Source organism: Perognathus longimembris, chromosome 17, assembly GCF_023159225.1.
Source record: "Perognathus longimembris pacificus isolate PPM17 chromosome 17, ASM2315922v1, whole genome shotgun sequence".
In the NCBI taxonomy this organism is placed as follows: Eukaryota; Metazoa; Chordata; class Mammalia; order Rodentia; family Heteromyidae; genus Perognathus; species Perognathus longimembris.
This window is the reverse complement of record NC_063177.1, coordinates 18,548,216-18,565,455: the sequence shown is the minus strand read 5'-3', so window position 1 is coordinate 18,565,455 and position 17,240 is coordinate 18,548,216. Positions and strand designations below refer to the sequence as shown.

The following is a 17,240-nucleotide window of genomic DNA, read 5'->3' as shown; positions in this document are numbered from 1 at the left end:
TACAAGCACCATCTTAAATTATTTTTTTGTCTTAATGTTCTTTGTTGTAGCTTCATTAACCTTCATTTCACAATTCCCTGAGTGTGCCAGCTTTCTGACCTATACAATTTCTTTTCTCATCTCTCTTCCTTTCTATCTCATCAGTCAGAGCACAACCTAAAACACCAGTTTCCCCAAAGAAGCTTTTACACTTGACCTTTACATCTCTCTACTCTTTCAAACCAAGTTGGATCCTTCATTGCTATAGTTCCATGATACAGTGTACTTTTCAATTTGCATTATTTTTCATTTATTTATTCATTATTTACTATTTTATTCTGTGCTGGTACCAAGGATTGAACTCAGGGCCTTGCACCTCTCACTCAGCTTTTTTCTTCATGGCTGGTGCTCCACCATTTGAGCCATGCCTCCAAGTCCACATTACTAATCATAATTAAATTTTTTACTAATTAATTAGCTGTTTGTTGTATACCTTTCTCTACTAGTACTTAAGTTTCAAAGGGAAAAATCATGTTTGTCATACACACCATATCCCCAGCAATAAGCACAGTGTCTGGCACAGAGGAGGGACTTTGGAAAAATTTGTGAAAAAAAATGAGTAAAAAAAGCAACCATAAACATGAGACATGGAAGCCAATGCCATGTCTTTAAGACATGAGAAGTTGGGCTGGGGATATAGCCTAGTGGCAAGAGTGCCTGCCTCGGATACACGAGGCCCTAGGTTCGATTCCCCAGCACCACATATACAGAAAACGGCCAGAAGCGGCGCTGTGGCTCAAGTGGCAGAGTGCTAGCCTTGAGCGGGAAGAAGCCAGGGACAGTGCTCAGGCCCTGAGTCCAAGGCCCAGGACTGGCCAAAAAGAAAAAAAGACATGAGAAGTTGGTGTATAAATATGGCCAGTGAAGAAAGTGCCCAGGCCAGTTCTGTTCTGCTTTTGGTATTATGCTTGCTGCAGAGGTTACAGATTACTTGTTATATAGCTCATAACAGGAAGGCCCATAAATTTTGAATGCCAGAAGTGCTTAATATAATCCTGGCTAAACTGGGAGTGGCAGTACACAACTGTAATCCCAGCTGTTTGAAAAGCAGAAGCAGGAAGATCACAAATTTCAGGCTAGACAGAGCTAGTAAAACCCTGTCTAAAAGTAAAAAACAACCCCCGCCCCCCGCCAAGAAAAATCCAGCAAGGTGCTCACGGCTCACACCTGTAATTCTAGCTAATTAGGACGCTGAGATCTGAGAATTGCAGTTTGAAGCTAGCCCAGGCAGGAAAGTTGGTAAGACTTTTATCTCCAATTAATCACCAACAAGTGGTAGAGCACTAACCATGAGCAAGAAAGCTCCAGGACAGAATCCAGGTCTTGAGTTCAAGCCCCAGGGCTGGTACAAAAAAGAAAAAAAACACAGTAAAATAAAATAAAATAGCTGGGTTATAGATAAGTGGTAGAGTGCTAGCATGTGCAAAATTCTTATTTTAATCTACAGTACTATGTGTATATGTGCGTGTGTGTATGTGTATGTGTATGTGTGGGCACGCGCACACGCGCCAGTCCTGGGGCTTGAACTCAAGGTCTGATCCTGAGTGTTTTTACTCAAGGCTCTAGCCACAGCTCCACTTCCAGCTTTTTTTTTTTTTTTTGGTTATTAATTGGAGATAAAAGTTTCACAGATTTTCCTATCCAGGCTGGCTTTGAATCATGATTCTCAGACCTCAGCCTCTAAGTAGCTAGTATTATAGGCATTAACCATCCTGGCACCTGATGGCAGCTTATCTTTTGAGGCATCTAAAAATGGTATATAGGTAAGAGTCTGCTAACATTAAAGAAACACTTTGAAAGGATAAAAACAGTTACATATAAAATTTAGGTAGATACCTCCTCTGAAGGTCACTGTATACTTTTGCAAATATAAGCTGTTTCATTGTAGCTGAGGAAATTCAGATTGACTTGGTAGGGGAGAAGGTTGAGAGGAGTGCATGTAACAAGAGCCTTTTACTCATCTGTTTTAACTTAGGGCAACCTAACCTCTTATCTTTAGAACACCAAGTAAGAGATTCTAATGTAGAGCTAAGACCCCATACTGTCCTAGATTATTTTTCTATTAAAAATCGAAAGTGATCTGGGTGCTGGTCACTCACACTTGTAATCCTAACTACTCAGTAGGTTGAGATCTGAGGATCACTGTTTGAAGCTAGCCTGGGCAGAAAAGTCCATGATACCCAAAAGCAGGAAGTAGAGCTGTGGTAGAGTGTTAGCCTTGAGCATAACAGCTCAGGGGCAGTGGCCAGGCCCTGAGTTTAAGCCCCAGGACCAGCATACATACAAAAATGAGAACTGTCATGGTTCAAACTTTATTACCACCCCTACCCCCCAAAAACCTAAAATGAACTTAAAATACTGACTCTAAAATATAAATGACTCTGACATTCCAAAAGTCCTTCATATTCTTACAACCTGAATGAAACTATTTATATTTAAGATCCCATCTGTGTTTTGATTCCTTTATTTATATATAGCTTTTATAATAGTTGTAATCAGTATATACATGTTTCATTTATTTTTAAAGATGAAATATCTAGGAAGAAATAGGTCATTCTTGTGCTACAGTTGTACGTAGTATACATGTCTATTCCATTATTGTATTTACTACAATCATCTTATAGATCTATATTTCCAAGTGGTGAGTTATTTAATGATTAGAATGTTTTCTTTAAAAATAATATTTGTGGACGTAATAAATAGATAGTGGCTATGAAAGTTTCTACTCCTTTTTATTTTACTCTTTAAAATATTCAGTATATGAACAAAACAAAAATTTTAAAAGTAAAATATGATGCTTCTAAATAATATTCCTTTTCTATTTTTTATACAAATAATATAAACACTGCTTTGAAATTTGGTATATACTTTTTCTTTTTTGTGGTACTAGAGTTTGAACTCAGGCCTTATATTTGGTAACCAGGTGCTCTATTACTTGAGCTACTCCCCCAGCCCATATTTTCTTTTAACAGTATGTCTATAGACATAATATAGAACAACTTTGAGTTCAAATAAAAACACCATGATGCACACCTTGAATTAAAAAAAATTTGCCATTACAAATGATGTTGCAATGAATATCCTCACATATATAGGAATATCTCTGGAGGAAAATGTCTACCAATGAAATTTCTGGAGCAGTGCATGGCATTCAGAATTTTTTTTTTTTTAAGATAAAGGCTTGTTTTATTTCAATGACTGATCTGTGTAACCCGAGGCCACTATGTACAGACTTGAGACGGGAGCTTCATTTCTTGGTCTCTTCCTCCTTGGAGAGAGTCTTGATGATCTCTCCTCCTTCTTGGCCTGAAGGAGCTCCTCACGACGCTTGCGGGCTTCCTTGGTCTTCGACCTGCGAGCCTCAGCCTGGTCATCCAGGAACTTCTTGCGGGCCTTGTCTGCCTTCAGTTTGTGGATGTGTTCCATGAGAATGCGCTTGTTTTTGAACACGTTCCTCTTTACCTTCAGATACAGGCTGTGATACATGTGGCGGTCGATCTTCTTAGATTCTCGGTATCTCCTCAGCAGCCTCCGCAGAATCCTCATTCTCCTCGTCCAGGTCACCTTCTCCGGCATGCGCGCGTTGGCTGTACCCTTCTGCTTCCCTATGCCCATATGCCTGCCCTTTCGGCGAGCCAAGGTGTTTTTTCCGGCATCGAGCCCGAGAATGGACAGTCTCAGGTTTGCGGATGATCAGCCCATCTTTGATCAGCTTCCACATCTGCTGACGAGAGTTGGCATTGGCAATTTCATTGGTCTCATTAGGGTCCAACCAGACCTTCTTTTTGCCACAACGGAGGACGCTAGAGGCAAGCCTCTTCTGCAGCCTGAGCATACTCATGGCTGTGGCCACAGCAGCGAAAGGAAAGAACTCGGTCTGGAGCGGCTTCTCCCATTATCTGTGAAGGGGAGAGCCCAAATCCATCCCCACTTGTGTTCTCATTCTTGTGTGATACTTCCACTCTCCGAAAGCCCAAACACACTCGTGTCCTTTATAACGGCCTGGCATAATAGAAGCCTACTGTCTGAAATCGGGTTTAAGCTTAAAAACATGGGAAATATACCCTTCCCGTAAGGCAAAATGGTATGGCATTCAGAATTTTCATAGATATCACCAAACTCTTCTTCATAGAGACTATTCAACCAATAATATATAGCAAGACGATTTCCTTATGCCCTTTACCTACAAAATCTGAGAGGTCAAAAATAATACCGGGGCTGGGGATATGGCCTAGTGGCAAGAGTGTTCACCTCGTATACATGAAGCCCTGGGTTCAATTCTCCAGCACCACATATGCAGAAAACGGCCAGAAGTGGCGCTGTGGCTCAAGTGGCAGAGTGCTAGCCTTGAGCAAAGAGAAGCCAGGGACAGTGCTCAGGCCCTGAGTCCAAGGCCCATGACTGGCCAAAACCAAAACAAACAAACAAAAAAATAATACCGAATACCCTTTTTATATGTTGAAGTATCATTTGTGTATCACTCTTCTGAGAGTTGGCTAATTTCTTTTGTATATTTTCTTTCTGATCTTCAGAAAATATTATAGAACACATTATGTATTACAGAAATTATATTTTGATACATATGTTAAAATATTTTCCCAACTTATCTTTTTTTTTTCTGATGTTGGGGTTCAACTCTGGGCGTGGGCACTGTCCCTAAAATCCTTTTTGCTCAAGGCTCTACCACTTGAGCCACAGCACCATTTCTGTTTTTTTCTGTGATTAATTAAAGATAAGAGCCTCATGGGCTTTCCTGCCTAGTTTGGCTTCAAATTGTAATCCTTAAAGCTCAGCCTCTTGAGTAGCTAGGATTACAGGCATCAATCACTGGTGTCAGCTACTTTTTCTTTTTAAATAATTTCTTCAAAGGAAATAATTTAAGAATTGGCTTCTGGGTGAAAGTGCTTGAATATGATTATAATTTTTTTTTTTTTTTTTTTGGCCAGTCCTGGGCCTTGGACTCAGGGCCTGAACACTGTCCCTGGCTTCTTCCTGCTCAAGGCTAGCACTCTGCCACGTGAGCCACAGCGCCGCTTCTGGCCGTTTTTTCTGTATATGTGGTGCTGGGGAATCGAACCTAGGGCCTCATGTATCCGAGGCAGGCACTCTTGCCACTAGGCTATATCCCCAGCCCCTGAATATGATTATAATTTGACTAGGCTGTGAAGATTTGCAGGATTAAACTAATTTACCAACACAATCAAGATGTATATTTGAATATGATAAATGAATCCTTTCCAAACAGCATTTTACTCTACTATTTAAATCTAAACAATTAGGCTTATAAATCCAGTCAAAAAACCTGTACCAGAAGCTTATCAGAATCTACAAGCTTAAAGACTGCTGTTGTTCACTTGAAGGGAAAAAAAAAGAACAAAACTGATGAATTCTTTTGGAGTAAAGGAATATTCAGAGATACCCTATTGGAAAACCTGAAAGAAAAAAAATAAAACTTGGCCAAATAAGCATTGCATTGGTATCAGAAGATCATAGCGTTTCAAGGACAGAACTTTTCCTCTTTGTTCCAAATACTTAAATGTTTCTTCCAAGTACCTAAAGGTTCTAGCCTTCATATAACAAGTGATCAGCTTCTATTGAGCAGTCTTCTGTTTGGTTCCTGTTTCAGACCCTGCAAGCTAAGCTTAAGTAAGTCCAATAAAGGAGATGTTAATTTATATTGGAACTCCAGTCCCAGCCCATGTCTGCAAGGTTTCCTCATGTAAATATACCTAGTGCAGTTACAGAAGATATTTAGTTCTTTAGTACTATCTCTAGCGTCTGAAATTCATATACTGCTTGTAGCCCTTTTGCTTTTACCTTTTCCCACCTGACTCCTTGTGTTTTCTTTAAAGCAGCATTTTAGGAGAACTTTTTTTTTAATTTCAAGAAATATAATTGTAACTTATTGTTTACAAGTTTTATGATGCCCTTTCTGAAATCTGGTACAGTATCACAGTATCAAAAGAGACTCACAGTCTGGGGTGGAATGTCCCATGGGCAGTATAGCATGGTGATCATAGCCTTGAGATTCCAAGCACATGTGTAATGGGCAGTATAGCATTGTGAACACAGCCTTGAGAATCATACTTGACCTTCACTACTTACTAGATGTGTGATCCTAAGCAAATCTCTGAACTATTCTGAATGAAAATATTGCCATATTTGCTGAAATATATTTTATCTAAAGGCTATACTGTTGTGTTATTTTTTAAATTGTTCTTCATTTGTATTTTTTGTAATATCACACTTGTGAGTAAATACTTGTTTGCGTTTTATTATGTGTCTCTCCCTATGAACTATAAATTCCATAGCTTTTGCTTTGATTCATCATGGGATACTCATTGCCTGGCAGCAAGTTGTCTGCCACAAAGTAGTCTCAGTAACTGTGTAATAAATGATTCTACTTTTCTCATTTCTGAAACATTGATAAATAACATTACTCACATTAGAAATGCAATGCTAGATAATACATATAAAAACATTTAGTTCAGTCCATGATATGGTTAGTGCTCTAAAAACATTAGCAATTATTTCAGTAAATATAGTTCTCAGCAAATCATGGTCTATGTAAAACTCAATTTCCTAATTATAATTTGAGAGGAAAAATGACTGTGAAGAAAATATGGGAGTGACACAGAAGACAGGATGCATGAAATTAAATATTTGTTAAATTTATCACTGTCATCTCATGGCCATTCACTTATTTTCTCCAAGGTTAGCAGTTTTTGTCTAATAATAATAGAAGTTCCATCAAGACTTATCCAAAGAAAGAAGAAAGTACACACATGTCTGAGAAAACAGAGTTGAGAACAATTGTGCTTGAGTAAACAGACAAATGGAGAATTAATACAACTATAAAATATCCTATGGATATATCTAATTTTCCAGTGACATGCCATCATACGTCCCAAAAACAGAACTTGATTAAGCCACCTCTACCAACATTCTTTTCAATAGTGTAAATTTAGTATCCCAAATGTTCCTAAGTCTATAATATCCTTAATGAACTTCTAATAATCATAACTTTCAACTCTAGCTGCAAAACCACCTTATAGACATTTGTAAAGAATAAAGATGTTGAGCGTTATCTAACATCTAATGAATGAGAAACCTTTTAAGGTGAGACTTAACTCTCTACATTTTTATAAACTTTACAAATTCTTTTTATGCAGAGTCAGAGATGAGAAATTACTATTTGTCCCTGACATTTTAGCATGAAACTTACAAATATTCATTTAAGAGCAAAGGCAATCCAACATAAGAGCTCAAACTGGGAGTATCAGGCAATCAGCTCTTACCATCACCAGTGGGGCCACTTATCTTAGGCAAGTGCTTTACACACCTTTAAAAGACTGCGGAAGCATGTGCCTCAACATTAAACTATATATGCAATATATTTGATTATAAAAATTAGATCCAACACTAAATTATATGAAAATTTTAGCACAATGTCTGTTGTGTTGTGTTGCTTATTCCATTGCCTACAAAAATTACAGCTTTCCCCCCAAGATATAATCTAAAAAAATCTGTATAATCTTATTAATGAAATCCTGACAAGTCCTGTCAGCTCTTATTTTCCTTGCTCTCTCAAGTAGTATGCCTGAGCTGGTTTTGCCTCCGATTAAGGATAAAGATAACTCAACTCTTATTTGGTCAATTTTGTAAATTAGGTCAAGTGCCTGGATTCTTCCTACTCTTGCTTCACTGCCACATTCTGCATTCTCACATTCTAGATGTCTAAAAAAATGACTCTGGCTTCAAGAGGGAACAAATACAAATCCAGCACAGGAGTAGTGTGCCTGAGGCATCACTTTTAGATTGTTAGCCATGGCATTAACTGTGCATTTTGCAAAAATCACTATGCTAGGAGCTGTGGAAAAAATAAAGATGGAGAAGAAAATTTCTAGGCAGGAGCCACTACAGACTCCTCCCTTTTCTTCCAGGAAAGCTCCAGGAAATCTAAGGCAGCAAGCCCTCCAACCAACTTGACCTCCAGTCAATTTTTCCCCCACTTACTCAGATTTCTTTCTCTTTTCTTCTTATATTTCATGTGATGATTTCCCCTTTCCCTTTTCATAGCTTTCCAAGAATATTCATTGTCAAAATAGAGATTACACATTTTGTAAGCAAAGATTATATATTTTATGCCCATCTTCCATAGCCCTTTGTCTGGCATGTGCACATGTGAGTCATTCATTGCTTGGTAAATGAATGAATATCTCCAATCAAAATTCATATTTCTGTGTCACAAAATCAAAGAGGAGGTTCTTCAGCAATTAATTTTATCCTTTATCTTCTATTATATCTCTATTTAAATTTTTTATTAATATTATAAAGGTGTTGTAGAAAGGGGGTTACAGTTACATAAGTCAGGTAAAGAGTGCATTTCTTTTGGGACAATGTCACCCCTTCCCGCGATCTCTCCTAGCTTTTCTATCCAGTCACCACCCACAAGTTGTATTATAGTTCATTCTATTGAATACCTCTACTACATTTGTGTACCCTTTGGTTTCTCCATTTCTGTGCCCCCTTACTATTTTACCTCTCTACATGACTATACTTCTGCTTCAAATAGTAACCAAGATCCCACATCAATTCCCTTGAAAAAAAATTAAGTGCTAGTTCTTTTTTTTTTTTTTTTCCAGTCAGTTCTCTCTACAATAAATCCCTTTGTCAGGTCTGGGAATATGGCCTAGTGGTAGAGTGATTGCCTTGTATATCTGAAGCACTGGGTTCAAGTCCTCAGCGCCTCATATATAGAAAAAGCCAGAAGTGGCGCTGTGGCTCAAGTGGTAGAGTGCTAGCCTTGAGCAAAAAGAAGCCAGGGACAGTGCTCAGGCTCAGAGTCCAAGGCCCAGGACTAGCCAAAAAACAAACAAACAAACAAACCTTTGTTCTCCAGGCCAAGCCTTCAGATAAGAAAGAAGCACTTCAATCCCCTTTGATTCGGTAGTGAAAATAAAAATAGGGGAACATGGGACATATTCCTTGAGTGAGCAAAATAAGAGAATCCAATACCTTTAAAGAGCCATTCTAGCTAGGCTTTGTAGTGCATCCCACCACTCCAGAGGCTGAGACAGGGATATCACAAGTTAGTGATAGTTATCACAAGTTAGTGGAGTTACATAGCTAGATCCTGTCTCAAAAAACAAATGAGAGTGAAGGAAAGGGAAAGAAAAAAAAAAGAAAGTGTGGAGGGAGAGGAGAGAAGAAGAAAAGAGAGAGAGATAGAAGGGAGAGAGTTCATATAATCACATTTGTTTCTTGAAGGGGAAATTCCAGCAAACCTGAATAAAAATAAAAATTCTGGCCACAAAATAAAGTAATCCAGAATAATCTGTACATACTTATACCTATTCCTTCCTTCCTCCCTTCCTTCCTCCCCCCCACCCCTTTCTGTAGTCGTGGGGCTTGAACGCTGGGCCTGGGTGTTGTCCCTGAACTCTTCAGCTCAAGGCTAGTGCTCTACCACTTGAGCCACAGTGCACTTCTGATTTTCTGGTGGTTAATTGGAGATAAGAGTCTCACGGATTTTCCTGCCCTGGCTGGCTTTGCACCAAGATTCTCAGATCTCATCCTCCTGAGTAGCTAGGATTACAGGCACCTGGCACTTATATCTATTTCTAAGAGAGAAAAAAAACAAAACTAATGTAACGATTTCTCCTATATCTACTTAATGAAATGTTTTCTACAAAAATTCTATGCACTAGTTTCTTCAAGACAAACTCAGATAAGACAGTACATTCCAGAGAATTTCACTAGCAGATTGAATAATAGATCTTGTAGAAGATAATATAAAGAACCTTGTACATATTCCATTAATAAAGCTGTCTTTTGGTAATGAGCTCACTGATAGCTGTCTGCTGAGATGTGATGTCAGCGTTGTCCTTGCTTATCACACACCGTGGTCAAAGAATATATCCTTTCCACACTCAGTTTGTCATTTGCAAAATGTTGATAATAATTGTTTACATGGATGGATCAGTATATGTAAGCATTAAGGAAATGAGCACCACTCTAGCTATTAGTGAGTCACAAGTACTAAATTCATGCCATGGCAGACTCTTCATCAAAATGGAATGAATTACAACCAGGTGAGTCAATATAATTAGTGAAGAAGGTTATAGAACTGTGTCATGAGGATGAAGTAAAGAATACAGTTTAAAAGCAGAAGTATTGTGAGAAGGAGGAGATGAATTGGGAGGGATGCAAGAGAATGATGAAAGGAGTGACTTCAATCAAGATGTATTTTAGTTGCAGCTATGGGGTGGAACAGATCAAGTTCAGTAAAATTATGGGGAAAAAATCAAATCAGTCAAAATAATTCATCTTATGTAAAGCCTGCTATCTTAACTGGAGTTTTTAGAATTTGTCAAGTAGGATTTATATGGCTTAGTGGTACAGTGCTTGCCTAAAGCCCTGGGTTCAATTCCTCAGCACCACATAAACAGAAAAGGCTGGAAAGGGTGCTGTGGTTCAAGTGGTAGAGCACTAGCCTTGAGAAAAAGAAGTTCAGGGACAATGCCCAGGCCCTGAGCTCAAGCCCCAGACTGGCAAAAAAAAATTGCAGAGGATTTATAATATAGCAAAACACAGAACAAATCTCCAAATAGAAAATAGGTTGCTATGGCTCTAAAATCTAATTTGATATCAAGCCATCTTAAACGGATGATGAAATGGGGTGGGGGGCAGCACAGAGGTATACTCCAAGACCAGCCTAGTCTCCTATGAATGTAACTGTCAAAAATATTCTTGTGGGCTGGGGATATGGCCTAGTGGCAAGAGTGCCTGCCTCGGATACACGAGGCCCTGGGTTCGATTCCCCAGCACCACATATACAGAAAACGGCCAGAAGCGGCGCTGTGGCTCAAGTGGCAGAGTGCTAGCCTTGAGCGGGAAGAAGCCAGGGACATTGCTCAGGCCCTGAGTTCAAGGCCCAGGACTGGCCAAAAAAAAAAAAATTCTTGTATAAAATCATTTTTCACAGATTTTTTTCCAAATCTTCATGAGCTTCATAGTAAAGAGCAGCACACTTAAAAGCAGGTTAAGACTTGTTTAGTAAGTCTTCAACTTAGTAAGACCTCAACTTACCACCAAGTGTTAGGGAGCGGAATTTTGTGTCTAACCAAGCAGTTTCTGGCTTCTGTACAAATATGCTTTGCTAAGAAAATTATATTATCACTTACCCTACCCTCTCCCCTTGGTAACTAAGTAGTAACCTCACAAGCTAATCAATAAGCTCACATCCTGCTAACAGACCTCCGCAGCTGGCCTTCCTGGTATGAACAACATGTGCTGACTCGGATAAGGGTCATTCCCTGATACCAAGGGCCGAAGAGAAGCAACTCAGCACACTCACTGCTAAGGGATGATTGGCTAAAATGTATGATTTGTTTTAAAGGAACTGGCTGCCTGCGTGCAGACCTAGTTATAATACTTTGAATTTACTGGCTGAAAAAGTGCGGGCTCTGTTGTAACAGACTGTAAGGTTCTATAAAAAGTCATCCCCAAAACAGCTCGGGGCTCTCAGCCACTGACCCGAACCTTGCGGATCTCGAGGTCACGTGTACCTGGGAGCCCCGGGCATGCCTGAATAAAACCCTCTTGCGTCTTGCATCCAGTGGTACGTGTTTGTGTCCTTGGGTGCGGGTCTCTGAGGGTCTTTCACAAGTAAGACTTCAACTTAGAGCCAGTGGGAAGCAAAGAGCTAAATATGTAAACCAGGCATCTCAGTTGAAAGGAGAAGCAAAGGGCCAGCGACTAAGCCTTACACAAAGCGCTGGTCCTTTCTATTTCTGATTTTCATTGAAGTAACTAGGACTATCTCTCCATTTTTCTATCCCAGACTCTCTTATTTCTTTACTTTTCTTTTTTAGACAGATAGCTGGATTCCCTATTCAATGTTCTTCCTAAGGTATTTCCAAGAACATCTTTATGGTGGAACAATGGGTATGAGTGACTAGGCCATTCAGTACTTGGGGAAATTTACAGTATGTCTCAGGATATACTGACATTACTTACTATAAAATTGTTTCACCTATAACTAACAATACAAAAAGAGGACAGAAAAATCTCTAACCTTGATCTATTCAATTCCATTAATATGTTTTCTATTTGGGTGCTGAAGATGAGTTATCGTTCAGAGACCAACAATCTATACTCCTATAAGTACATGATTTTTATCTTTTAAGTAGTTACAGTAACAACGGCTCCTACTAGAAGACCAGGTTACATGAAACACTGTCTCCCTTGGGCTCTAAATCAACATGGAGGCTTTAAGCCAAAAGAGCATCTTGATTTCTCAAAGCTACTTAATAAGTTGGCCTGTCAGTAATTAAGGCTGTCAAAATACTCATGCCAAAATATTCCCTAATTCTGAACTGCAAGTTGTTAATTTGCAAAGGTATTGATACTCTCTGTTCTGCACAGAACACAGAGTTGTATAGTAGTAATTTCCCTTGTTGCACCTTCCCAAAGAAACACATCTTTCAGTTTAAATCTTAACCCATCCTTCAAAGCACCACTCAAATCCCAGAATTTCAGGAACCTTCCAAGTGATGATTTTGGCCTCACTGAAGTAGGAACTCCCCTCTAAGCCTTTATTGTGTAGGCAGAGGGTGACATACATCCTGTGTGCTAGATATGGCTATAGTCAGCTAGAATAATTTTCACATTTTCAAAGTCTTATTAAGAACAAAAAAGGAAAAGAAGAATATGCAATGGAGACCAGATGTAGACAGCATAACCTAAAATAAAGTTTGCCAATCCTTGCCTTGGAGAATATTATTCAATCTAATAAATTGCCTATGCATTAATCTATGCCTGGTCTTGTCTGACTGTGGTAGATCCTGTTATCTATCAGTCATTTAACTGTCATCTCTCATTTATCAGTCCCACCACTCAGGTTACTGGATACCTGACTTTTCAGTCTTTCGGGAACAGAACACATAGTCATACATCCTAATCTTGGTAAAGACCTGAGGACAAGTCTGCCATGGGCTCATGGGAGATCAAAGACAACGGAGACTTAAAAATTTGATTTTTCGATGCCTTTGAATCCAACCATGAAAAGATAAGATGATGTCTATAGCTGTGATAGCTGTTTTGTGATCTCAGGCCCAAGGACAAAAGTCAACATGCTAAATACCATATAGCAGAAAAGCTGGAAAAACTCAAAACCTTTGTAATTGCATTGGTCACTCTACAAACTCTGTAACTGTTTTGTTTCTGAGATTCTTATGTTAAAAATGTTAATTTAGTGGGTAGGGATGGGAGGGGAGAAAATGGGGGAGAACAAAGGAAGGGTGACATGGTCCAAGAAGCATTGTACTCATAACCTGACTTAGGGAATTGTAACCCTTATCTTTTTTATAACTCCTTAATAATAGCAATTTAAAAACTGGAAAAAAAGATTTAAAAAATTTCCACTTACCCCAACCTTAACAGAGTAAGAAATATCTTGGCTGGGAATGTGGCTTAGTGGTAGAGTGCTTGCCTATCATGCATGAAGCCCTGGGTTTGATTCCTCAGTGCCACACAAACAGAAAAAAGAGCTGAAAGTGGCACTGTGGCTCAAGTGGTAGGGTGTTAGCCTTGAGCAAAATAAGATTAGGGACAGCGACCAGACCCTGAATTCAAGTCTCAGGACTGGCAAAAAAGAAAAGAGAAAGAGAGTCCAAATTCTAGTGACTTTCCTAGGCCCTAAAGATACAGTGTTCCCACAACCAAAGTGATAAATGTCTTCTGTATGTATAGTGAAGGATTGACACCCCCCCCCCAAACACACCCTATTGCCCCAGGTACATCATATGGACACCAGACAAAACCTCAGGTATAGGTGAACCTGCTTTGATATGCAGGCAGGGCAATTCACCGAGGCCCAGCTGACAGAGTCCTTTATGAGCCCAAGAAAAAACCACCAACTTCCCAGACCTAGTGGCTCTGCCATTAACCTCTGTCTCCTTGCTCAGACCCCTTATAAGCCTGGTCCCAAATTCACCTCCTCACACAATCTCCAAACACGCAGGAAGGTCTGTGCTGTTGCTGTTCCTCAATAAACAGTCCTCACCTGTTGATGATCCAGTCCAGCCTATTCCTTTTCTGTTCTCTTCCATTTTCCTAACATGGAGAATACATATAGACTCAAATATAGAAACAGACTTAAAATGCTTAATTAGTATGTGTATAATTAAAAGAAGTATTAATTCCTTCAACCTAAGAGTGATATAGCACCACCATTAAATCATTGCCACTATGCTGATAACCACACTGACTTTTAACTTCAGAGCTTGGAAGAAGAAAAAGAAACAGCAGTTTTAATTTAACTTGGAAATTAGGGAGCCCAATAGACAAGCTTTACAATCTAGTTTCACATTCAGTCTACATTGTGACGAAGTATTACAGATAAGGAACTCATGGGATTCAGCTTCTCCCAGGTGGACAATTTGCCATTAAGGTTAAAATATATCATATTATTTGTCAGAGTTCCTAAAAAAATTAGCATTAGTTTAAGGAAGAATAGACATCAGTAATTTGGAGTTTAAGGAAGAATAGCTATCAGTAAATTGGAATTAGTCTGAAAAATTATTCTTCGAAGGGGAATAGAACATTGTGGGCCTTAATTCCTATCAGATATTTCACTGAACTCTAACAGTTTTAGTTAAGGGGCATAAAAGGGAAAAACAGTTGAAACTGAAAACAACAAAAGAATCTGGAACAAAGTCTATGTGTGATCAATGAAAAAAATCAGTGACTTAAAGAATATCAGGGGATGAAGGACAATACATTTATGATGACCCTATATAACGGAACTAAGGAGACTATGCTGGAAGATTCTGAGACTGGTGCTGAAAAGTCAATCAGAAATAAACACTTTCCAATTCATATAAACATTAATCAGAAATTTATGCATATTCTCACAGACGCTTACCTAAATGATGCTTAGATTTCTGAACTTGCAATTGGTAATAAAAGTCATGAAAAAGAAGTAGTATCTCCAGTGGGATGCAAAAGCACTGTTTATGTTGGAGACCATTACCTGTATTTTATGAGCATGATTATATGTGTATAATTCCCACACTAAACTAGTCACCATGGAAGATTCTGAAAAGTAATCACCCACAAAAGCAAGAACAAGTAAACAAATTCATAAAGAGAGGGAAAAGCAAAGGGGCCAGTGGTAGATAATCCTGACTAAAAGTCCACAAATAGAACAATAAGGGAAACATTGGCAGCAACATCTCAAAAACTTTCAGATCTAGACTGACAAAATACAAAAGAGAAACATTTTGACTTATGTTTGCAGTTGATAATTAAGTGCTGACAAATGAAATATAATCCATACAGAAGCTGGTTTGTCTACACTTAAGAGCAATAAATACTATATTATTTTCCATTTTTGATTAGGCTTTTGTTATTAACAAGTAAGCTGCTTATTTCCTTCCTGTTCTGTGTAGGAGTTAAAAAAAATAGGTAACGGCAAGCAAGCAAAACAAGAAGGCACTACAAGCTTAGCAACGCATTTGCTGAAAGTATATAAATCTTGCAGGAGCCCTCACTTATTTGAAGAAATCATCCTACATATTATCTTTATGGTTTAAAACCTTAGAATTCTAGTTCTTTATTTCCTCTTCAAAACCAAAACTTGAGAGCTATCCATAGTTTTAAAAACCACCAACTTTCCTCCCAACTCCTGCCACATAAACACCTTAAAAAAAAAAAAAGATTCTGTGTTGCTTATTTGGAACCTGGGTTGGAAGTGAACTGGGTTTTAGATATGCTAATGTGTATACTATGTAATGTGATCACTCTATGCCTCTGTAGAGATGGCCAAGAGGTGAAGCTGTTTTTCTTTGGAGAATGGAGTTCCAATAGCATAGAGAAGGCTATTTTAGAGAAACCAGGAGACTTCAGAAAGCAAGAGGAATTTGAAGACAAGAAGATACTGAATTAGAAAGGAGAGAAAAGGCTCCTTAGATATTTGTCTGGGGATGTGTGCCAGGAAAGAAAGACAAGTGCAGAAAGATCAGTGTTACTGAGATAGAATCCTAAGACACTACTAAGTCAGGTTTCAGATGATTGTGAAAAGAACCGTTTTTACTTAGAACGAAGAGTGAGGCCTATTTCTCTGCAAGTGAAAAAGCTTGATTCTTTCTTTAATAAATAAGAGACTGAAAGATTGAGTTCTAGTACTAGAGAGAAATCTGGTTGATAAGCTAAAATTAAGAACCATCAGGCTAAACTCAGAGGGTATCTAATTCCCTATATAGCTTTCCGACCACAAGATCTCTTCATACTGTAGCAAAGTCAGTTTTGCATTCTAGTTGATTAACTAGACTATGATGAAAAAAGCTGTCTGAAGGAAATGAGTGAAAGGTTATGACTCTCAAGTATACTCTGTTGAAGGAACTCATTTTCTAGTCTTTGAGAAATAGTTACACCAACAACCAAAATAAACGGAATATTCCTTTGGAGCTCTTCTTCCCTGATCCAAATCTTTGGCATGTACTAAAAAACTCTTAATTGGTGTTGGAATCAGTACAAGTAGCCCCTACTCCTCATGATGAATCCATAAAACTGTTTTAAAGTTAGAGAAGTCCCTAGTCTACCTTTTTCTTCTTAGCTATCCACATTTTAGGGGATGACATTGTAGTAAGCCTGCCAAACTCCTTGGAGAATATCTGTATGCAGGTAGAATAAGGTAATAGCATAAAATTAATTATTCACCAGAGAATTCTGAGAAGGGTCTCTATCATATTGGTCACGGGGCTATGCCATTCTCTGAATTAAAAGAAAAACATTTTTTAAGCCTCATTTGTCCATCACAAAAACAAAACCTTGGGCTGGGGATATAGCCTAGTGGCAAGAGTGCCTGCCTCGGATACACGAGGCCCTAGGTTCGATTCCCCAGCACCACATATACAGAAAACGGCCAGAAGCGGCGCTGTGGCTCAAGTGGCAGAGTGCTAGCCTTGAGCGGGAAGAAGCCAGGGACAGTGCTCAGGCCCTGAGTCCAAGGCCCAGGACTGGCCAAAAAAAAAAACAACAACAACAACAAAAAACAACAAAAACAAAACCTGGAAAACTAGGACTTTAAGGAGGATAAATAGAGATTATATCCTAGAGCTGACTATAGGCTAAACAATACCAGGAAATAAGCAGAATGACGGGAGTAGAACCGTTTGAAAAAATAGGTGCAACTA

General features: G+C 38.7%; 1 protein-coding gene and 1 pseudogene across 1 annotated transcript in view; both read right to left on the bottom strand.

Moving 5' to 3' along the window:
- The window catches only part of Ssh2 (slingshot protein phosphatase 2), a 206,829-nt gene that overhangs the window by 151,400 nt on the left and 38,189 nt on the right, over positions 1-17,240 (bottom strand). The window lies entirely within an intron of this gene.
- On the bottom strand, positions 3,211-3,986 carry LOC125365443 (annotated as a pseudogene).